We start from the raw sequence: 24,687 nt of genomic DNA on the forward strand, positions 1-24,687 counted from the left end.
GTCTGTCCCTGACAGTACTCTCAATGTTTTACATGGCTTTTACAAAGGGTCACTTTGCAGGAGGCTCACTTTGACTCATCCCATGGATAAGACACAGTTCTTTCTGTAGAAACTGTGAGACCACACACCAGTTAGAATGGCGATCATTAAAAAGTCAGGAAACAACAGATGCTGGAGAGGATGTGGAGAAATAGGAATGCTTTTACACTGTTGGTGGGAGTGTAAATTAGTTCAACCACTGTGGACGACAGTGTGGCAATTCTTCATGTATCTAGAACAAGAAATACCATTCGACCCAGCAATCCCATTACTGGGTATAGATCCAAAGGATTATAAATCATGCTACTATAAAGACACATGCACACGTATGTTTATTACAGCACTATTCACAATAGCAAAGACTTGGAACCAACCCAAATGTCCATCAATAATAGACTGGATAAAGAAAATGTGGCACATAAACACCATGGAATACTATGCAGCCATTAAAAAGGATGAGTTCATGTCCTTTGCAGGGACATGGATGAAGCTGGAAACCATCATTCTCAACAAAATATTCCAAGGACAGAAAACCAAACACTGCATATTCTCACTCATAAGTGTGAGTTGAACAATGAGAACACATGGACACAGGGAGGGGAACATCACATACCAGGGCCTGTTTGGGGGTGGGGAGCTTGGGGAGGGATAGCATTAGGAGAAATACCTAATGTAAATGATGAGTTGATGGGTGCAGCAAACCAACATGGCACATGTATACCTATGTAACAAACCTGCATGTTGTGCACATGTACCCTAGAACTTAAAATATAATAATAATAATAATAAAACTGTGAATCCAGAGAAATTCTCTGTATGTAGTGCTGTGCCAGCCTTGGGGAGTAGTGGCGCGGCCAAAAAGAACCATTTCTTTTGCCATTTGATTGTGGCTTTCTTGGTTCTGCAGTCTAAGGGGATGTCTCAGCCTTATACCTGAGTTCTGGGATATTCATGGTGGTATTCTTGCCTGTGGATAGTTGCTAGATGGATTTCTGTTGGGGGCATGAAGCCAGATAATTTCTGTTTCATCATTTGCTGATACCACTTCTCCATTCCTTTATTTTCGAAAATACAGATCATTAAAAAATTTTGACTCACCTCCTTTCCTTACCTACCATTGAGTTTATACCTTGTATACATTCCCCTACTTTAAAAAAAGACTATCATTCCCAAAATATTCGCCACATTTAAAAAAACACATTGCTTCTATATAAAGTCTAGCTGGTCATATCTTACTGTCATTTTGCAGAAATAATTGCAAATATTTATTGTTATGTATCAAGTGTTTGATATCTAATGTACTGAATAAAGAAATAATTGCAGAAAATATGAGCCATTTACTTACATACTTATATCTTTGCAAAGTTATAAATTCACTTAGAGTTCTCAAATGTTATAACTCAACAAAGTGAACCACCAGTCTCTATATTGTTATTATGACATTGTTGATATTGCTCTTTGTGTTCATCACCTTGGGCTATCATAACAAAATTCCAAAGACTGAGGGCTTAACCGATAGTTCTGGAGGCTGGAAGTCCAAGATCAGGGTACCTGCATGGTGAGTTTCTGGTGAGGGCTCTCTTTGTTGCGGGTAGATGGCTATCTTCATGTGGTGGGAAGAGAAAGGGAGCAAGTTCTGTGGTGTCTCTTCTCATAAAGACAAACCCTCATGATCTCATCTAAACCTAATTATCTCCCAAAAGCCTCATCTCCAAACACCATTGCATTGGAGGTTAGGGCTTCAACATATGAATTTTGGAGGAGCAAAATTCAGTCCGTAGCACTTTTCCTTAAAAAACACTAGATTTTAGTGAAAACTTTTCTACGTAGATCTTAGCTCATGAAAAATTTATTTACCCTGAGTACTGAATGATGTACTTATTTCACAAGCATTTCAGCTGAAGTGCTTCTAGTTGCTGGGTGCTTTGTTTATTTTAAGTTAGAGCTTTGGATAGGAAAGAAGCCTGAGGCTGAGAAAGAGTACTGCTCAGAGACGGGTGAACTGCCAAAACCTTGTGAAGTTGTACTACTTGCTATCAAAGACCTAAAGTGCTTCTGAATATTCCTGGAAGAAGATTTTGACATGCACTTTTAGGAAGGACAAAGTAAAATAAAACTACTTATTTTATCACTAATATTTATAAATTGTTTCAATCATTTGAAAGCTGATTTGTACCATAATGATTCTGTTTCATTTATCAATTTGGAAAAGGTGAACTATTTTCAAACATGTACTGAATATTTACCATTGCTACTATTTGGATTGCTCACATTGAGTGTTTAATGTGCCAGAGTATATGATGGTATGATGGAAAATAGTTTGAGAAGAAACAGAGAATAAATTTTCATTCCCCTGATCGAAAATTTTCAACAAAACCAATGATTCAATTCTTAGCTTCTCTAAATAGTAGTTTTGATTAACTTCATTCTCAAAGAAAAATGAGGTGAAATGTGTGTGTGTGTATGTGTGTCTGTTTGTGTGTCTATGTCTGAATATATGAGAGAGCGAATTTGTCAGTAAAATTGCCTGAGGATCATGAAAAATAAAAAAGGAGATATTTGAGAAAATAATCTCACTGCAAATGCTTTGATGCTGTGTCTCGTCTCCATGTCTGTTAAAATGTGAGTTCCATGTAGAATTTGCACAAATCCAAGGAAAACTCCCAGTATGCTCAATCCTCTAACCCAGGATGTTGAGTATATTTATAGAATTCTACAACAGATTCTGGTAGGCTGCAGGAAGCCAATTTTCAAAATGTCTGCATAACACCAATTAATATTAACAAGAATTATATTTTAATATGAAGAGAAACAGCCTCTTTAACTTTCACTTTTCTTTTTTTCTCTAATAAGTTATTGCTGACCACAATGTTCATTAGTGGCACAATAAAAAGGAGCTACTGGTAAATAATAACAAGCCTTTGTAGTTATACAGTGCCTTTGATCAGAGCAGCTCAGAGTTTTTGTGGCTCATTAATTTTTGAAATACCTCCCGTGAAATATAACAGTGTCAAGAATTACTACCTTTATTTTTAAACAGAGAAACTGAGGTGTTTGCAAGAAACTCTGCCAAGGTCGCTCAATGATGTGATGTCAGAATCAGAAATATGATGTAAAAACCGGAGATAATTAGGGGAAAGATGAACAGTGCTTAATATAAACCAGTAGCTTCTCAGAAATTTCAGGAAAACTATGATCAGAAACAATGCTGCTTTAAAAAACATTTTCATTTATTTTTTATTTTTAATTATTTCTTCTGTTTAGTAATGAAGAGCTGTTTACAACTTCTCATTAGAATCAATATTGGGACATTTCCCTAAGAACTTCTTTTTTTTTGTATCTTTTATGTGAAGAAATAGTGTACATTTCCTATGAAATAATTTAATTACCAATAGAAGAAAAGGCAAAAGTAATTACATGTATATATATATATATATATATAAGCATGTATCTATATGGCTCTATACCTATCTCTCTATCTATTTATCTATCTATATCTCCACATCTATATGTGTTTAGTCAGTTAAACATAAATCTGCCCAGTCATCCATTGATTTTGGAGAACATTGTAAAAGAGATATTGTACTCTACTTCGCTGCAATTTCCATGTGAATATAGGTTAAGAGCATAGACCCCACAATATTGTTATTATTATTTTTTCAAAAGCCAGCTCAGCTCCAGTCAGAAATGACAGTCAGAAGATAGCAAAGTACATACTTTTCCAAACAAGTATGTAAGGAAATAACTCATCGTGAGGTTTATTAGAAAAATAAAAATTTATTTTTTAAATGATTATTTTTCATTACCCCTTTACTCGGTTATGGTTACTTAAGGTTTCAAAGGTTAATGCCTAGAGACCCCTGTGGAGTGACAGAGTCTGTAAGGGCAGAGATTACATTGTTTGCTCATGCACACACACACACACATACACACACACACGCACAGACACACACATACATACACATATACACACACACACACACACAGAATGAGAGAGAGAGAGAACTTTACTTTGTGTCTTTGTCCCCATTCCCCATATCCTAGTATATAAGTAACAGTTTTGTATGTAGTAGGTCTTCAAGATTGCCCATTGATCTCTTTGTTATTTGGCGGAGGATTTTCGTTTCTCATACTGTTTTGTTTTTGTGGTATATCATGGCTCTCCTATTATTATATCTGGTGTTCCTCAGATGAAGTCCAGTGCCACTTCTAGTTAAATGTCAACCTCTCTCAGAATAACTGAGGTGCTAATTAAAATGCATGTTCCTGAGTATAAACACATATTTACTGTCTCATAATCTCAGTAGTGATAGGAGCCCTAGAATGTATGATTTAACATGAACCCTCTAAGATATTCTTTTTTTTATTATACTTTAAGTTCTAGGGTACATGTGTACAACGTGCAGGTTTGTTACATATGTATACCTGTGCCATGTTGGTGTGCTGCACCCATTAACTCGTCATTTATATTAGGTATATCTCCTAATGCTGTCCCACCCCAGGACAGGCCCCAGTGTGTGATGTTCCACTTCCTGTGTACTAGTGTTCTCATTGTTCAATTCCCACCTGTGAGTGAGAACATGCGGTGTTTGGTTTTTTTGTCCTTGCGACAGTTTGCTGAGAATGACGGTTTCCAGCTTCATCCATGTCCCTACAAAGGACATGAATTCATCCTTTTTTATGGCTGCATAGTATTCCATGGTGTATATGTGCCACATTTTCTTAATTCAGTCTATCATTGATGGACATTTGGGTTGATACCAAGTCTTTGCTATTGTGAATAGTGCCACAATAAGCATACATGTGCATGTGTGTTTATGGCAGCATGATTTATAATCCTTTGGGTATATACCCAGTAATGGGATGGCTGGGTCAAATTTTCTAATTCTAGATCCTTGAGGAATCGCCACGCTGTCTTCCACAATGGTTGAACTAGTTTACAGTCCCACCAACAGTGTAAAAGTGTTCCTATTTCTCCACATCCTTTCCAGCATCTGTTGCTTCCTGACTTTTTAATGATCGCCATTCTAACTGGTGTGAGATGGTATCTCATTGTGGTTTTGATTTGCATTTCTCTGATGGCCAGTGATGATGAGCATTTTTTCATGTGTCTTTTGGCTGCATAAATGTCTTCTTTTGAGAAGTGTCTGTTCATATCCTTTGCCCACTTTTTGATGGGGTTGTTTATTTTTTTCTTGTAAGTTTGTTTGCGTTCTTTGTAGATTCCGGATATTAGCCCTTTGTCAGATGAGTAGATTGCAGAAATTTTCTCCCATTCTGTAGGTTGCCTGTTCACTCTGATGGTAGTTTCTTTTCCTGTGCAGAAGCTCTTTAGTTTAATTAGATCCCATTTGTCAATTTTGGCTTTTGTTGCCATTGCTTTTGGTGTTTTAGACATGAAGTCCTTGCCCATGCCTATGTCCTGAATGGTATTGCCTAGGTTTTCTTCTAGAGTTTTTATGGTTTTAGGTCTAAGATGTAAGTCTTTAATCCATCTTGAATTAATTTTTGCATAAGGTGTAAGGAAGAGATCTAGTTTCAGCTTTCTACATATGGCTAGCTAGTTTTCCCAGCACCATTTATCAAATAGGGAATCCTTTCCCCATTTCTTGTTTTTGTCAGGTTTGTCAAAGATCAGGTGCTTATAGATGTGTGGTATTATTTCTGAGGGCTCTGTTCTGTTCCATTGGTCTATATCTCTGTTTTGGTACCAGTACTATGCTGTTTTGGTTACTGTAGCCTTGTAGTATAGTTTGAAGTCAGGTAGCATGATGCTTCCAGCTTTTTTCTTTCGGCTTAGGATTGTCTTGGCAATGCGGGCTCTTTTTTGGTTTCATATGAACTTTAAAGTAGTTTTTTTCCATTCTGTGAAGAAAGTCATTGATAGCTTGATGGGGATGGCATTGAATCTATAAATTACTTTGGGCAGTATGGCCATTTTCACAATATTGATTCTTCCTATCCAAGAGCATGGAATGTTCTTCTATTTGTTTCTGTCCTCTTTTATTTCATTGAGCAGTGGTTTGTAGTTCTACTTGAAGAGGTCTTTCACATCCCTTGTAAGTTGGATTCCTAGGTATTTTATTCTCTTTGAAGCCATTGTGAATGGGAGTTCACTCATAATTTGGCTCTCTGTTTGTTATTGGTGTATAAGAATGCTTGTGATTTTTGCACATTGATTTTGTATCCTGAGAGTTTGCCGAAGTTGCTTATCAGCTTAAGGAGATTTCAGGGTGAGACGATGGGGTTTTCTAAATATACAATCATGTCATCTGCAAACAGGGACAATTTGACTTCCTCTTTTCGTAATTGAATACTCTATTTCTTTCTCCTGCCTGATTGCCCTGGCGAGAACTTCCAACACTATGTTGAGTAGGAGTGGTGAGAGAGGGCATCCCTGTCTTGTGACAGTTTTCAACGGGAATGCTTCCAGTTTTTGCCCATTCAGTATGATATTGGTTGTGGGTTTGTCATAAATAGCTCTTATTATTTTGAGATATGTCCCATCAATACCTAATTTATTGAGAGTTTGTAGCATGAAGCGCTGTTGAATTCTGTTAAAGGTCTTTTCTGCATCTACTGAGATATTCTTATACATATTAAAGACCTCTTCCTGTCTTATAATAGTAGTTAATACTTCTGTAGCACTTACTATGTGCCAGGCATTGTTTTAAGTGCTTTATGTTTGGTAATGTATTTAATTATCACAAAGATTTGAGATATTATGCAAAAAGTGCTATCCTGCCAAGAACACGAATTCCTAAACTCAATATGTATTTAGAATGTACTAATTGTAAATGAGATGACAATATAAGATCTACAATACATGAGGCAGGAGTTTAGATTTAATTGACAGGAAATTGCAAACGTAATATAGAGAAGCCCTGATTATCCTTACCACATATTGATTTATTTTTTTAAAATTATCACCGGAGTGGTTATTTCATCAAGATCTTTTTATATGGTTGGCTAAATTTATTCAGTCTATCTTTAGGACTCCTACGGAGTGGAATATATTTATGAAAGTTTTGGAATTTATTGTCATTCTTCTTTTGTAAGTTTTCTTTAATAGGTTCTTAACATTGGCCCACCAATAATTATCTCAAGAAAACCAATAACAATTTTCTTCAAGGACTTTTTTTGAATAATTAGGAAAACTCTTGAATATGAAAAGGGATTATAAAATATAGAAAACAAATTAATGCTGCCACAATAATCAAGACAGTGTGATATTGGTGACAGAATACACAAACTGATCAGTGAAACAGAATAGGGAGCCCCAAAATAGATCCACACGAATATAGTCAATTGACTTTTTTGACAAAGGAGCAGAGGCAATGCAGTGAAAGAAATGTATATGTATTTCAACAAATGGTGGTAAGACAACTGGACACCATCCACATGCAAAAAACAAAAAAAATGAATCTAGACACAGACTTTGGGCTCATCTCCAAAATTAACTGAAGAATGCATTATAAACATAAATGTAAAACGCAAAACTATAACTCTTCTGGAAGATAACATGGGAGAAAATCTAGATGACCTTAAGTATGATGATGATTTTTGAGATACAACACCAAAGGCGCAGTCTGCGAAACAAATAACTGCTAAACTGGACTTCATTAAAACAAAATCTGCTCTGCAAAATACTCAAGAGAATGAGAAGACAAGCCACAGACTGGGAGAAAATATTTGCACAAGATGTATCTGATGAAGGACTGTTATCCAAAACATAAAAAGAACTCTTAAAACTCAACAATAAGAAAACAAATAACCAGATGGGTATGTGAAAAGATGTTCAATATCATATATGATTAGGGAAATGCAAATTAAAATGACACTGAGATACCACCATACACCTATTAGAATGGTGAAAATCCAGTGTAACACTGACAATACCAAATGCTGGTGAGAATGAGAAGCAACAGGAATTGTCATTCATTGCTGGTAGGAATTCAAAATGGTACAGCTACTTTGGAAGATATGCTGGCAATTTCTTACAAATTAAACATACTCTTATCATATGATAGAGCTATTATACCGCTTGGTATTTATTTAAATGAATTTAGCATTTATGTTTATGGAAAAACTTCAGCATAGATGTTTATAGCAGCTTTATTCATAAGTGCCAAAACTTGGAGGCAATCAAGATGCCCATTGATAGGTGAATGAACAAATAAACTGTGGTATAATATTAATGCATCAAGACAGTGGAATATTATTTAGCACTGAAAAAAATTTAATATAAAAAAATCTACATAATTTATGATTCCAATTATATGACATTCCAGAAAAGGCAAAACGATGGAGACAGTAAAAAGATCAGCATTTGCCCGGGGTTGGGGGGAGGGAGGAATGAACAGGTGGAGCACAGACGATTTTTCAGTGCAGTGAAAGTACTTTGAATAATACTGTGTTGGGTATGGGTTATTATACATTTGTTCATATCCATAGAATGTACAACCCCAAGAATGGACACTGTAATGTAGACTACGGACATTGAGTGATAATGATGTGTCAGTGTAGGTTCATTAACCTTAACAAATGTACCAGTCTGGTGTAGAATGTTGATAGTGGGGAATGCTGAGGGGCGGGGATTGGTAGGGACTATATGGGAACTCCCTGTATTATCTGTTCAATTTTTCTATGAAACTAAAACTGCTCTAAAATATATAATAAAATCTTTAAAAAACATAAGTACGGTTTTTGATTTTACATTTAAGTCTTTAATCCACCTTGAGGTAATTTTTGTATAATGTATAAGGAAGGGGTCCAGTTTCAGTTTTCTGCATATGGCTAGCCAGTTTTCCCAGCACCATTTATTGAATAGGGAATCCTTTCCCCATTGCTTGTTTTTGTCAGGTTTGCCCAAGATCAGGACATAGGCATGGGCAAAGACTTCATGACTAAAACAGCAAAAGCAATTGCAACAAAAGCCAAAATTGACAAACATGATCTAATTCAACTAATTGAGCTTCTGCACAGCAAAAGAAACTAGCATCATAATAAACAGGCAACCGAGAGAAAGGGAGAAAATTTTTGTAATCTATCCATCTGACAAAGGTCTAATATCCAGAATCTACAAAGAACTTAAACAAATTTACAAGAAAAAAAGAACAACCCCATCGAAAAGTGGATAAAGGATATGAACAGACCCTTCTGCAAAGAAGACATTTATGCAGCCAACAAACTTATGAAAAAAAGCTCATCATCACTGATCATTAGAGAAATGCAAATCAAAACCACAATGAGATACCATCTCATGCCAGTCAGAATGGTGATTATTGAAAAGTCAGGAAACAATAGATGCTAGTGAGGCTGTGGGGAAATAAGAATGTTTTTACACTGTTGGTGGGAGTGTAAATTAGCTCAATCATTGTGAAGACAGTGTGGTGATTCCTCAAGGATCTAGAACCAGAAATACTATTTGATACAGCAATCCCATTACTGGGTTTACACCCAAAGGATTATAAATCATTCTAGTATAAAAACACCTGCACACGAGTGTATACTGCAGCACTATTTACAATAGCAAAGACTTGGAACCAACCCACATGCCTATCAATGAGAGACTGGATAAAGAAAATGTGGCACATATATTCCATGGAATACTATGCAGGCATAAAAAAGAATGAGATCATATCCTTTACAGGGACATGGATGAAGCTGGAAACCATCGTTCTCAGCAAACTAACACTGGAATAGAAAGCCAGGTAGCACATATTCTCACTCATAAGTGGGAGTTGAAGAATGAGAACACACGAACGCAGGGAGGGGAACAACACAACGGGGCCAGTGTGTGTGTGTGGGGTGGGGTAGGGACAAGGGGAGAGAATGCGGGGATGTGGGGCTTATGTGGGGCTTAAAACTGAGATGATGTCACGCCTGTAATCTTAGCACTTTGGGAGGCCGAGGCAGGCGGATCACAAGGTCAGGAGATCAAGACCATCCTGGACAACATGGTGAAACCCCATCTCTAGTAAAATACAAAAGCTAGCCAGGTGTGGTGGTGGCCACCTGTAATCCCAGCTATTCAGGAGGCTGAGGCAGGAGAATCACTTGAACTTGGGAGGTGGAGAGTGCAGTGAGCCGAGATCACACCCCTGCCCTCCAGCCTGCTGACAGAGTGAGACTCCGTCTCACAAACAAACCAACCAAACCAAACCAAACCTAGATGATGCGTTCATCGGTGCAGCAAACCACCATGGCACATGTATACCTATGTAACAAACCTACACATTCTGCACATGCATCCTGGAACTTAAAATAACATTTAAAAAATTAAAAAAACCCATAAGTACTAAATTTTGAGGTGTGATAACAATATTATGGCTTTGAAGAAAATGCCTCCTTTATAAGAGATGGATACTGCAATATTTCATGGTTAAATGTTAAAGTCTCTGATTTATTTGAAGCTTTTTCAGCTTTTTAATATCTGTCAATCTATAGCACAAATATGGTCAAGTTTAATTATTACATTTAGATAATGGTATATAGTGATATCTTTATATAATTCTCTTGTATTTTTATATGTTTGATCTTGCTCACAATTAAAAGTAAACATAAACACTTTTGTTTTGATTACCATATATTAATTTATTTTGGAATGTCTGTTAGCTTAGACCATCTAATTCTCCAGGGCTCACTGTTGACAGAACATTAGAATTATCTGGGGATGAATTAAGTCCATTTCTGAGTGGGACAGAGAAGTGGGACCTGGGCATCAGTATTTTTTAGAAGCTCCAGTACACATCAAGAATTGAGAACCACTGCTCTAGTGCCTCTATTCCTGGTTTCTGAAAGTTTTTTTTAAAATGATGTAATGAACGACTTTTTAAGGCACCTGCAGGCTCAAACACATAATTATCAGCCATTTTCTCAACATAGTGCAAACAGTGCTGTGAGAGTCTCTGCTTCTCAGACTCTGGGGAGTCATAAAAAATTCTCACTGACAAGATTATATATGAGAGGTAGATAGATAAACCATAATATTTAATTTACTTGAGCTTAAATTTATTGAGTACCTATCATGTGCCAGATATCGGGACAGGAATTTTCATGTCACTTCATTACTTTTTTTTGCATAAAAACATGGGAGATGAATATAATGATGCTGTCATTTCAGATGAAGAAATTGAAGCTTAGAGGTTGTTATTGTCTCCTGATATTTCACCTGGAATCCCCAGGTGCCCCTTACCTCTTTCCTTGACTCTTCAGTTTCACGTATCCCATTTGTATTAGTCCATTTTCACGCTGCTGATAAAGACATACTGGAGAGTGGGCAATTTACAAAAGAAAGAGGTTTATTGGACTTATAGTTCCACATGGCTCGGGAGGTCTCACAATCATGGCAGAAGGCAAGGAGGAGCAAGTCACATCTTAGGTGAATAGCAGCAGGCAGAGAGCTTGTGCAGAGAAACTCTTGTTTTTTTTAAACCATCAGATCTCACGAGACCCTTTCACTATCATAACAGCAGCAGGGAAAGACCCACCCCCCATGATTCAGTCATCTCCAACCCTCTATCTCCCACAACATGTGGGAATTATAGGAGCTACAAGATGAGATTTGGGTGAGGGCATAGAGCCAAACCATATCACCATTCTTTGATCCTGTAGCATTTTGTTCTAGGGGGTCACACATGAATACTCTTTCCAATCTTTTATCTGTGAATTCTTTCATTCCTCATAGTTTTCCTTTAGGGTCATTAAAACTTAAGTCTCACATCTGAGAGAATTGACTAAAATAGATTTAAGCAGCGTGCCATTCAAATTATTTTTTAAAAAGCAATTTTCTACTGTAGATTTAGAAACCAACTGATCTCTTGTAGCTAGCATAATTTCTGATTAACTAATTTAATCTGTACAAAATTACATAAGCAAACCTGAAACAAGTCTTCATCAATTTTTTGCCCTTGGATGAAACATAGTATTTTCAAAAATGAACCAAATAGAGTAATTAGCCCCCAGGCAGAGCAAATGACTCTAATAGCCGTCTTCCACGCATTCCTTTGGTGGAAAGCCAGAAAATGAAAATAAGAAGGTAGCAGCTCATGAGTTAAAGCTTTGCATGTGTCCTATTAAGTAAAGATTTGGCATATTTATACTCAGTGTTACCTTACAGAAGGTGAAAAAAAGTTGATATCTTCCCTTCAGCCTGCCAAAAGCTCTCTTTTGATGGACCATATGAGTTCCAGCAGTGCTTAGCTGCCAATTACATGGATAAATATCTTATTTTTCAGTTCTTTAGTTAATTTAGTGTTTATTTGGTTTCAATTCCATTATTTGTGGCAGCATAAAATCACAAGTAAAATATTCTAATTGTAGTTGGTGCGAGTCAACCTTTTTTTATTTTGAAAAGTAAACATGATCTAGGGGATGAAAACTCTACCTCCAGGGGTTAAGAGATCTGAGTTCTGGGTCCCAAAGCTCTGACGAACTGCATGTTAGTTGGGCAAAATATGCAAGCAATCTGAGCTTTGCTTTTCACATTTGCATAGAGGGCAGAATTTGATCATTAGTAAGATTCTTTTCAGTTCTAAAATTTCAATGATACTACCTTATACTTAAATACAATTGTTATTAAAAACATAGCAGGTAACCCCCAAATCTATGTTATGGGTAATATAATTATTTCTTGGTGTGGATTTCTTTCTTTTTGGGTTAATTATCTTTTACATCAGTATTTCTTAGAATTTTTTTGAGTGTTAAAACCACCTAACATGCATGTAAAGGTGCGGGAACAGGCTTTCTGGCACTGTTAATAGATGGTCGCTATTGCACTGATTCTCCCCTTGTAAGAGGTTCCTGCCAGTGTAGGAGTGACAGAATGGTCAACTTAAGAATATTAGGGGAGTATAGGTTGAACAGCCTTGTAGGTGACTCTGAAATGGCTCTTTGGTAGTAGCTGAAAGAGTTGTTGGAAGGGAATTTGACGCCCTCTGTGGTCAGGGACCGATGATTTAAATACTATGATTATATCTATGAAGCACTGTATAATTAATTAAAGTTATTTTGACTCAATGTGTATATTATATTGTAAAACATTTATAGAGAGAAAAGAAAAGCAAGGAAGCTTTTCCAATGGAAGAAGTATCCCTGATCCTGAAACAAATTCAGCCTTTCTTAATCTGTTTCATAACTCTCCACCACTTTTCAAATTCCCCATTTTCCTCTTGTGCCATTCTAAACCTGTTATTCATTCTTTTTTGTTTTGTTTTATTTTCTTTTTTTTTTTTGAGATGGAGTCTTATTCTGTATCCCTGGCTGGAGTGCAGTGGCATGATCTTGGCTCACTGCAATCCCCACCTCTTGGGTTCAAGCGATTCTCCTACCTCAGCCTCCCTAGTAACTGGGATTACAGGCACATGCCACCACACCTGGCTAATTTTTGAATTTTTAGTAAAGATGGGGTTTCACCATGCTAGCCAGGCTGGTCTTGAACTCCTGACAGGTGATCCTCCCACTTCGGCCTCCCAAAGTGCTGGGATTACAGGTGGGAGCCACCACACCTGGCCCATTCTTTTTTTTTTTTCTTCATAATATTTTCAATAACTTTTAAAACTGTTTTGATTTTGTCTATTGTCTCTTCATTTTCTATTTAATTAATTTCTGCCCTTGTCTTCATTATTTGCTGTTGTGCCACTTGGTGGATGTACAGTAGAAACGTGCCACCCAGATTTACTTCAGATATTGAGACTGCGTGATGCCACATACACACACCAAGGGGTATGAAAACTTTTATTATTCACGTAATAAGGCTTTCTGGGGAGAGAGGACAGGCTCACAAGCACATCCAAAAATGGCTTGAGAGAGAAGGAAGGTGACATGGTTTAGATTTGTGTCTCTGCCAAATCTCATGTCAAGTTGTAATCCCCAATGTTGGTGGGAGGTGACTGGATCATGGGGGCAGACTTCTCCCTTGCTGTTCTCATGATAGTGAATGAGTTCTCACAAGATCTGGTTGTTTAAAAGTGTGTGGCACCCCCCCTCCGCCTTCCTCCTTCTCCGGCCATGTAAGGCATGCCTCCTTCCTTTTTGCCTTCTGCCATGATTATTAGTTTTCTGAGGCTTCCCCAGCCATGCTTCCTGTACAGCTATGAAACAATGAGCAAATCAAACCTCTTTTCTTTATAAATTACCCAATCTCAGGTAGTTCTTTACTGCAATGCAAGAACGAACTAATACAGAAAATTGGTACTTAGGAGTGGGGCATTGCAATACCTATACCTGAAAATGTGGAAGCAGCTTTGGAACTGGGCAGAAGCTGGACCAGTTTGGAGGATTCAGAAGACAACAGGGTGAGGGAAAGTTTGGAACTTCATAGTGACCTGTTAAACTGTTGTGATCAAAGTGCTGATAGTGATATGGATAATGAAATTCAGGCTGAGGAGGTCTCAGATGAAGTTGAGGAACTTATTGCAAACTGGAGCCAGGTCACATTTGTTATGTGTGAGAAAAGAGATGATCTGAAACTGGAACATATATACAAAAGGGAAGCAGAGTGTAAAAGTTTGGAAAATTTGCAGCCCAACCAAGTGGTAGAAAAGAAAAGTCTATTTTCTGGGGAGTATTCAAGGTGGCTACAGAAATTTGCATGTGTAAAGAGGAGCCAAACGTTGATAGTCAAAGTAATGAGGAAAATGCCTCTAAGGCTTTTCAGAGACTTGTGGCAGCCCCTCATATCACAAGCCTGGAGGCCTAGGAGAGAAGAATGGTTTTGTGGACTAGGGCCAGGACCTTGCTGCTGTGGCAACCTGAGGACATGGCAACCTGCATTAAGGCTGCTTCAGCTCCAGGTGTGCTTAAAAAGGGCCAAGGTACAGCTCGGGCTGTTGCTTCAGAAGGTGTAAGCCATAAGTTTTGGGACCGTCCGTGTAGTGTTAAGCCTGCAGGTGTGCAGCGGGAAAGCCTCCACCTAGATTTCAGAGGATGTGTGAAAATGCCTGGATGTCCAGGCAGAAGTCTGCTGCATGGATGGATCCCTCATGGAGAACGTCTACTAGGGCAGTGCAGAGGGGAAATGTGATGTTGGAGCCCCCACACAGAGTCCTCTCTGGGGCACTGCTTAGTGTAGCTGTAAGAAGAAGGCCACTGTCCTCCAGACCCCAGAATGTAACAAGTTACATGTTACAGTAACTTGAACCCATGAACAGTTTGCATCATGCACCTGGAAAAGCCACAAGCACTCAATGTCAGGCCATGAAAGCAGCTGTAGGGGATGTACCCTGCAAAGTCACAGAGGAGGAGCTGCTCAAGGTGTTGGGAGCCCACCCCTTGCATCAGTGTTGCCTGGATGTGAGGCATGGAGTCAAAGATTATTTTGGAGCTTTAAGATTTAATGATAGCTCTGCTGGGTTTTGGGTTTGCATGGGGCCTGTATTTCTCCCCTTTGTATTGGGAGTATTTAGTCAATGCCTATACCCCCATTGTATTTTGGAAGTAACTAGTTTTTGATTTTACAGGCTCACAGGTGAAAGGGACTTGCCTTGTCTCAGATTAGACTTTGGAATTAGACTTTTAAGTTAATGCTGAAATGAGTTAAGACTGGGAGACTGTTAAGAAGGGTTGATTGTCTTTTGCAATGAGATTTGGGAGGGGGCAGGGCAGAATGGGAGGGGGCAGGGCAGAATGATATGGTTTGGCTTTGTGTCCCCACCCAAATCTCATGTTGAATTGTAATCCCCAATGTTGGAGGAGGGGCCTGCTGGAAAGTGATTTGATTATGGGGGCAGGCTTCACTTTTGGTGCTATTCTCATGATAGTGAGTAAATTCTCACAAGATCTGGTTGTTTAATGATTTGCAGCACTCCCCCCTTCTCTCTTCTTCCTGCTCCAGCCATGGAAGACATGCCTTCTTCCTTTTCACCTTCCACCATGATTGTAAGTTTCCTGAGGCCTCCCCAGTCATGCTTCCTGTACAGCCTGTGGAACTGTGTGAGCCAATTAAATCTTTTTTCTTTATAAATTACCCAGTCTCAGGTAGTTCTTTATAGCAATGTGAGAACAGACTAATACAGAAAAGGAGACTGGATTGGCTTTTGTTGTAAGTAGGGAGTGGAGTTTGGGTAAAATTTTCCATGTGCGACAAGTGCTTGCATAATTTGAACTTCCCATTGGCACCAAGGGAGGGGATGCCTGAGTTTCTTATTGTCTTGCCTACCTGAGGTGTAACAGGGGAGACAAAAGGGGTAGGCTTGAAAGCTTTCAGCAGTCAAACATCAAAAACAGAGTAAGACTCTTTCCTACACTTGTCTTCTGCTTACTTTGAAGTTAATTTGCTTTATTTTTAAAAATATTCAAGGTAGAAACATACGACACTGATTTTATATCTCCTCTCTATCCCCAATGTAGATTTTAAAACTATATTTTTTCTTCTAAGTACTTATTTTTCTATTAATTTAGACATGTTATGCTTTAATTATCATTTACTTTATTGTATTGTAAATTTCTTTTTTGACCTGTGGGTTTTTGAGAGATATGCTCTTGAATTTCCAAATATATGGGGAATTTTACTAGATATCTTTTTGTTGTTTATTTCTAGTTTACTACAGTTGGGATTAGAGAATATACTCTGTATTATATTATTTATTTGAAATTTATTAGAACTTGTTTTAAGGCCCATTATACAGTCTATCACTATCTTATTTCATGATCTATGTGCACTTTTACTTTTGGAATATTCATTTGGCTCTTTTCTGTAAGCTTCATTATCTGCTCATGAAGGTTGTTTACCTTTTTCAACATGGTCTTTTAACTTGTTTTTCATAGTTATTTTAATGTTCTTATCTGATAATTTCAGCATCTTATTCATCTGTCAGTCTGATTCTATTGATTGCTTCCTATCTTGACAATGTATCACATTTTCTTTGTTCTTTTCATCTGTAACTTTTAAAATTGAAGGCTGAAACACTAAGTGAACAATAGAAACTGAAATAATACGTATGCCACAAAAAGGTATATCCCTTCATCTGCCATGTTATTAGTAGCAAATTTGTTTCAATCTGTAAGCATTCAATCACCTGTTTCTGGGTTTTATCGTTACATTAGGTAGATTCAACTCACCACTCTCCTCAAAATATCTGATGCTGAGATCAAAACCTTCCCTTGAGTGGAGCTTGTGATTTCAGTGTCTAGAAGGTTTGTCTCAGTTTTCCTGCCCTAATCCTTCAGCAGTTTCTGTGTATTTGCAATGTAGGGTAAGTGATCTCTCTTAGAATTTCTGTCTCTTCCCCAATCACTCAGTATAGGATCCAGAATATACTGTGATATTTCTCATTCTCCTGCTCTGCCCTCAGTATTTAGTAGGTCCTGTGCTTTGTGCCTTGGGCATGGGTAGTTTCTCTTAGCTTTCTTGCCCTGCACCTAATCTTTCTTATGAACACTTAGTGAAGGCTCATAGAAAATAACTGGTGGGTAGGTGAAGACTCTTTCTCCTCCTTCTCTTCCTCTTCCTTATCTTCCTCCTCCTCCTCTTCCTCCTCCTCCTCTTCTTCTTCCTCTTCTTTTTTCTTTTTCTCTCTTTTTTTTTTTTTTTTTTGAGATGGAGTATCACTCTTTTTGCCCAGGCTGAAGCTCAGTGGCAGGATCTCAGCTCACTGCAACCTCTGCCTTGCAGTTTCACGCGATTCTCCTGCCTCAGCCTCTAGAGTAACTGGGATTACAGTTGCCCACCACCATGCCCAGCTAATTTTTGTATTTTTAGTAGAGATGGGGTTTCACTATGTTGGCCAGGCTGGTCTTGAACACCTGACCTCATGATCCACCCACCTCGGCCTCCCAAAGTGCTGGGATTACAGGCGTGAGCCACTGCGCCTGGCTGCCGCTGCTGCCGCCTCCTCCTCCTCCTCCCCTTCTCCTTCTTCTTCGTCCTCCTCCTCCTCGTCCTTCTGTCCTTCTCCTCCTCGTCCTTCTGTCCTTCTCCTCCTCCTTCTTTTCCTCCTCCTCCTCCTTCTCATCCTTCTCTTTCTCCTCTTCCTCTTCCTTCTTCCCCTTTTTTCTCTCTTCTTCTTCTTTTGTATGGAGGATCTTGAGCTTATAAATCTTCATGCCAGCCCATTCCTGGCCTTAGAAAATCAGATAGATATTCAGTTGTGTCCTTCTCACAATTTCTGCCTGCTTCTACTGCTCTGTCAAGGATGGAAGCATCTGTAGATTTCTTTTCTCCTAGGAGAGAATTATCACTTCTGGATTTTTATCTATGTTTCTTTATGGCTTCAGCTCTCAAACAGGCTTTTAAAAACCCATGATTTTGTAGGTTGTCTAGTATTGTTTTATTTTTGGTGTGAGAGAAACATTTTCTTGAGACTTTTTCTGTCTTAAGTAGCAGTGAAAGTCTCCCTCGCCTGTATCTTCAAACTATCCTTCTCATTGAATATTTTTCTTTACCATACTTTTATTCCAATTCATCCTTAATTTGAAAAGAAAGAAACAAAAACAATGACAACTCTTCCTTGGCCATGCAGTCTTTTCTCTGTATGACCATAAATCTTTATCCTTCCTCCAGCATCCCCACCATACTTCCTAAGCAAGCTAGAAAGAATAGTATCCCCTTGCATTCTCTATTTCTTTCTCTCTTAGTCTTTTCTCAACACATTGGTATTTAGTTTCTACTATGGCAACCTCCTATACTGTTCCTGTTTTTATGACCTCCAATTGCCAAATTAATCACTTTTCAATATGTATTTTATTTGACCTATCGCCTTAAAAATTAGACATGTTCTACTTTTCTAAAACTGTTTTATTACTTGGTTTTATGGCTTCTTTTATATTTATAGGTCCTTCTTTTCCATCTATCTTTAAAATGTCATTTTTCATGGAACTCTTTCTTTTCATGCTCTATACATTTACTACAGGTCATCTCATCCACATTCAAGAGCTTCAGCTTTCAACTAAAGACAAAGTTTATATCTCCAACCAAGATCTCTGCCCTGCCCTCCAGGGCTGCATATTAAACTGCCTTCAAGATACCACCACTGGATCTTTCTCTTTTTCTTTCCTCCTTCCACCTCAAACTTTCTCTTCTTGAATTCTTTATAGCATTGAAAATTACACCATTATCTATGTGGTTATCCAAACTAGAAAGCTCCAGGTCAGATGACTTCTAAGTCATCCTCAGTTTCTACTTTTTCTTAACCAAATCAATACTAGTCCTATTCATTCACCTCCTATGCATTTCTCTAATCTCACTCTTCCTCTCCAGCCCCTTGCCACATCTCTAAATTTCTAGCCCCACCACATCTCACTGTGGCTATACTTTCCCTGCCATCTCTTTGCAGTGTGCTCAGTCCTCCACACTGCTGCTAGGAAATCTTTCTAAAGTGGACGTTTGCAGGCTGCTCCTTTGACTAAAACCTATAGTTGTTTACCCTTCATCTATAGTGCTTAGCACATAAGAAATGCTCAATATTTTTGAAAGAATGAAAGGTAAAAGTTAAAACTAAGTAGAAATACATTCAAGGTATTTTGTTTTCTAATCCTTCTCGATTTTTCTAACTTGACCTCCTACTTTTCTGCCTTTTGCCTTTCATACTCTAGCCACTATCCAATCTATCATGTTATAGATATTCCCATAGTTTTAGGAGTAAATCTTTTTTTTTTTCTCGAGATGGAGTCTCACTCTGTCACCCAGCCTGGAGAGCAGTGGTGCCATTTTGGCTCACTGCAACCTCTGCCTCCCGGGTTCAAGTGATTCTCCTGCCTTAGCCTCCAGAGTAGCTGGGATTACACGTGTGCAGCACTGTGTCCAGCTAATTTTTTTTTTTTTTTTTTTTTTTGTAGAGACGGAGTTTCACTATGTTGGCCAGGCTGGTCTTGAACTCCTGACCTCAAGTGATCCACCTGCCTTGGCCTCCCAAAGTGCTGGAATTATAGGCATGAACCACCGTGCCTGGCTGGAATAAGTCTTATTGACATTGACATATTGTTCCTTTTTTTCTGAGTTGGTTTCCTTGATTATTTTCCCCAGTAAAACTCAAATAGTTATTCCCTTTGGTTCTAAATGACCTTTGTAGAAACCTCCACTTTAGCTATTATCTGTTTGCCTGTAGATTAGTCTCCCATAAATAACAGACTCCTAAAAGGCGAACTTTGTTTTTTCTATTCACTATCTAAGAAACTAGCAGTGTCTGGCATGTAATAAAAACTCAAAAAAGTAGAAAGAAAGGAGTGTGAGTTCAAATCAGGTTATGATATCCTAAATCAAGAACTCGTTGCAGCATGATAAAGCATCTGGAGGCAGCCTATGTATTATTATTAAGGAGACTTTTCTTTGATTGGAAGGAAATCATTTAAGTTTGAAGACATATTTAGGAGAGCTGTGATGGAAGGCAGATGACAGAAAAATAATTTTTCTATTTTTAATTTCTGTTTCCGTTGTGAAAGAGGTAATGAATTAAAAAAATGTTACAGAAAAGTAGTTGGAGGCTTTTTTTTTTTTCTGAGCCTAGCTATATGGCGAGGGTTGAGTAAAAACAGAAAGAAATCTCATAGTCTATCATTAATGTAGTTCAGGCAGCAGGAGGAAGCTTTGCTGATTTGAAGAGTTTGCCAGAAGAGTTTGGACAATCTAGGCCAGATTAACACCTGGAGGTAGTGTAGGTAAAAGAAAATGTAGAGAATTCTAAGAGTAGAGAAAAAAGTCAAGGACATGGCAGCAACAACACAGCAGCAGAGGACTTGAGATAAGGTGCTTTTTACACTTCTTTAAATTTTGCTTTATTTTATATCTTTATGCACTTATGAGACATATAGTTTAACTAGAAAACACTATTTATTGGCTTTGTTATTTTAGTAATGAGTTAATTTTTTAAAATTTAAAAATACTGTATTACTAAACAATGCTAATGATCATCTGAGCCTTCAGCAAGTGGTCATCTTTTTGCTAGTGTAGGGTTGTCTCAAGGTTACAGCTGCTGACTGATCGCAGTGGTTTGTTGCAAAGGCTGAGGTGGCTGTGGCAATTTCTTAAGATAAGGCAACAATCACTTGCCGCATTAAATGACTCTTCTTTTCACAAAAGATTTCTCTGTAGCATATGGTGCTATTTTACTGCATTTTACCCACAGCACAACTTCTTTCCAAATTGGAATCATCAGCCTGGCACAGTGGCTCACGCCTGTAATCCCTGCACTTTGGGAGGCCAAGGCCGGTGGATCACCTGGGGTCAGGAGTTCAAGACCAGCCTGGCCAATATGATGAAACCCCATCTCTACTAATAATACAAAAAATTAGCTGGGTGTGGTGGTGCATGTCCATAATCCCAGCTACTCGGGAGGCTGAGGCAGGAGAATCGCTTGAACCTGGGAGGCGGAGGTTGCAGTGGGCCGAGATCACGCCACAGCACTCCAGCCTGGGTGACAGAGCGAGACTCAACCAAAAGAAAAAAAAAAAATCGAAGTTGCTGTATTGCTGCAATCTCATGGTCAAACTTGAATGGATGAGGAGTTGCTTCTTAGGAATGAGCAAAGAATAGTTTCTTGAGATTGAATCTACTCCCAATGAAGATTCTGTGAACATTGTTGAAATGATAACAAAAGATTTAGAATATTACATAAATTGAGTTAATGAGTTAATTTTAAAATGAAACATGTATACAGAGGAGTTGTGAATTTTAGCTCTTGAGTGACCTATTGGGTTGGATGAGTATTATTGTTTCATCTTTATTCATTCTCAGTATACCACCTGGTATGGCTAAGACAGCAGAGGCACCATAGATTTGGTTCCTAGAAGGATATTTGGTCTTAAGAGGCTGCCCTAATATTTCTAGATCTGAGAAGGATGTGAACTCACAAGGAAAATAAGAAAGCAATTGTTCAATTATTTTTTAGGTAAAATAGTTGAAGTAATTAAAGCCTATTGTTTCCAAAAATGTAAACCAGACAAATGGACTTTCTGCCATGTAATGAGAACATGAAAAAAAAATTATCAAGTTTTAAAATAGCATACTCTACTTGTTGGGAATCCTGCTACATTATGTTCCAATTGTGTGATCTCAAGCAAACTCATCCCTCTGGAGTTCAGTATTTATATCTATAAAATAACAGGAATGATACCTGCCTTTCTTATGTCACAAAAATGTTAAAGACAAATTTGAGTCTGTGGTTCTACATCGAATGGGATTATTATATATGGAGTTGAAACCAAAAGAATGCATTACAGTGCACTTTACATGCTAATTTTGCTTTAATACCTTCATTTGAGTTTATTCAAATACACTTCCCCAAGTATGTAAAGTTTGAGGAAATGTGAGGGTTGATGGGAAAACAGAAGACTATATAATAAATTAATGGGTAGCCCTTCATAATTACATAAATTGGAATAAAACCTCCTACAATGTCCTAGAGAAACATTAATTAAGTGGAAACTAAAGGTAGTTTGACGGACAGTCAAAAATACGTAGTACATTTTGGAATGTATTTTCTTTTTATGAAATGACTGATGAAAGCTTAAAATTAGGTATATAAAACCAGGGAGAAATGACAAAGCAGAAATACAATAAGGTCAGAGATATAGAACTAAGGCATACTATTGCATCCAGTGTTGACTTATTTTTTTATAGGGTAGATGCCCCATGTAATGATTGCCCTCCTGAAGTTAAGAGAAATTATAACATTAGTCATCTAGGACCTTTTGAAATTCTCCTCAGGGCCAGTTTCAGTCGGCTTATTTGTCTCAAGTTTATATTCCATCTTTGCTTAGCACCCAGTGCATTGTCAAACGGTAGACAGACAATGAAATCGTAAATGAATGAACAAATGAATGCTTTAGGTTGCTAAAATTCACATGTGATTTCCTTATTCTCATTTATGTTTCAAATATCCTGTACTTCCATTTGACTGGACATCAGAAGTCATGTGTTCAATTCTGGAAATTCTCACTGTGATTACACTAGAAATCCTCCAACTTGAGATTACACTAGTCGGTGGGGGCCTGGACCACATGTCCTAGCCCTCTGAATGGCCTCAGTTTCCTAAGTGTAAGGGATCTGTAAGGGAGGAGTGGGCACCTCTAAAATATATATTCCAGTATAGCTGTCTTGTAGTTTTTTGTAAGAATTAAATCTGTCATTGCAGTAGATTTTAAGCTTTTTTTGTGGAACATACTCCAATATCTTGCGTTCTCTTTTCTTTCTTCCTTCTCTCCGGAATGCGATTCCACATCTTCCTTTGGTATGTGTAATGGTTGTAGCTACCTACGAAAATTTCTAATAATTTGGGGTACCATCATTTTTGTCATTAATATATCATTTTTGAGGGACTGGGCGATGAATGGTGAGAACTAGTAATGTAGAAGCAGACATTTTAAGAATGAGGGAATGGTGGGCTGAGCCGTGAAGGAAGAAAGGGTATGAAGTCTAAGTGAAAGCCCATGAACGTGTCATTTGGAGTCCCCCTGAAATGGCCTCAGAGAATATATATTATATTTATTTTCTGCTAGAAATCTTAATTAAAAGGGATATATATATATATATATAAATATATACACATTTCCATATAGATATATATACCTATAGATATATACATATATATAACAGGAATGATACCTGCCTTTCTTATGTCACAAAAATGTTAAAGACAAATTTGAGTCTGTGGTTCTACATCAAATGGGATTATTATATATGGAGTTGAAACCAAAAGAATGCATTATGTGTATATATATGTACATATATATGATATGTATATATACATATATATCTATAGGTATATACACACATTTGATCTTTCCAGGTTTTCCCCAGGTGATTAAAGGAAAAATTATAATTTAGCGTAAATACATTATTTTACATTTAAAAATCTTTTTTATTGCTGAACACTGTAAATGTTAACTGTACAAATATTAATGAAATATCCCTTACCAAAGGAGTTCAGTGCCTACCAGGAAAAAGGTAACAAGCATAAGCTACTTTAAGACTATTTTAGCCAAGCTCCCTGATTTTGTTCTTTTTGCTCCAATCTATTCCAGAATTTGTGTCTAAGGCATATCTCTCATTATTTTCATTGCCTTGGTTAGAAACTTTAAATAGCTTCTCGCAGATGTTTCCTGCCCAGGTAATTATGTTTCAGGGGAAGCATCATGGTGCAGTGGAATGAACTTGGATTTCGGAGACAGACAGTAACAGATTCATATAGACTTTATATCTTACAATGTCTGTGGCCTCAGACAATTCAATTAAGGTCTCAGGGTATTAGTTTTTTCATCAAAAAAATGAGGATAAGAATTCATATTATATAATGTTACCATTACTATTAAGTATAAAGAGCCTATCCAATAAAGCATGCTAAAATAATTTTAAAAATAGCTATTAAATCATATAATAATAATCCAGGATCCTTATTAGTCAGGAAGTTCCTGTTTAATCTATTAACTTCTACTCATATTGCCTTTGATTCTACACTGCACTGTACTTTGTTAAATGCGTTTTGCCCCTTAAACCTAAAGTAAAATTTGGAGAGGAAAAAAATGTATTTTTTTACATTACCTTTATCATAGTTTTCTTATGGAAAAGGGATTTTTTTGTATCCCCTATATTTCAGGAGCTTAGAAATATATCTTAACGTTAAAGGAAAAACATAATCAATAAACATATATATGTTAATTTACTGTTAAGGAAGAAACAAATAAACATATATTTCTTTTATATTTTTTTAAAAT

This window comes from Symphalangus syndactylus, chromosome 23 (genome assembly GCF_028878055.3).
Source record: "Symphalangus syndactylus isolate Jambi chromosome 23, NHGRI_mSymSyn1-v2.1_pri, whole genome shotgun sequence".
NCBI lineage: Eukaryota > Metazoa > Chordata > Mammalia > Primates > Hylobatidae > Symphalangus > Symphalangus syndactylus.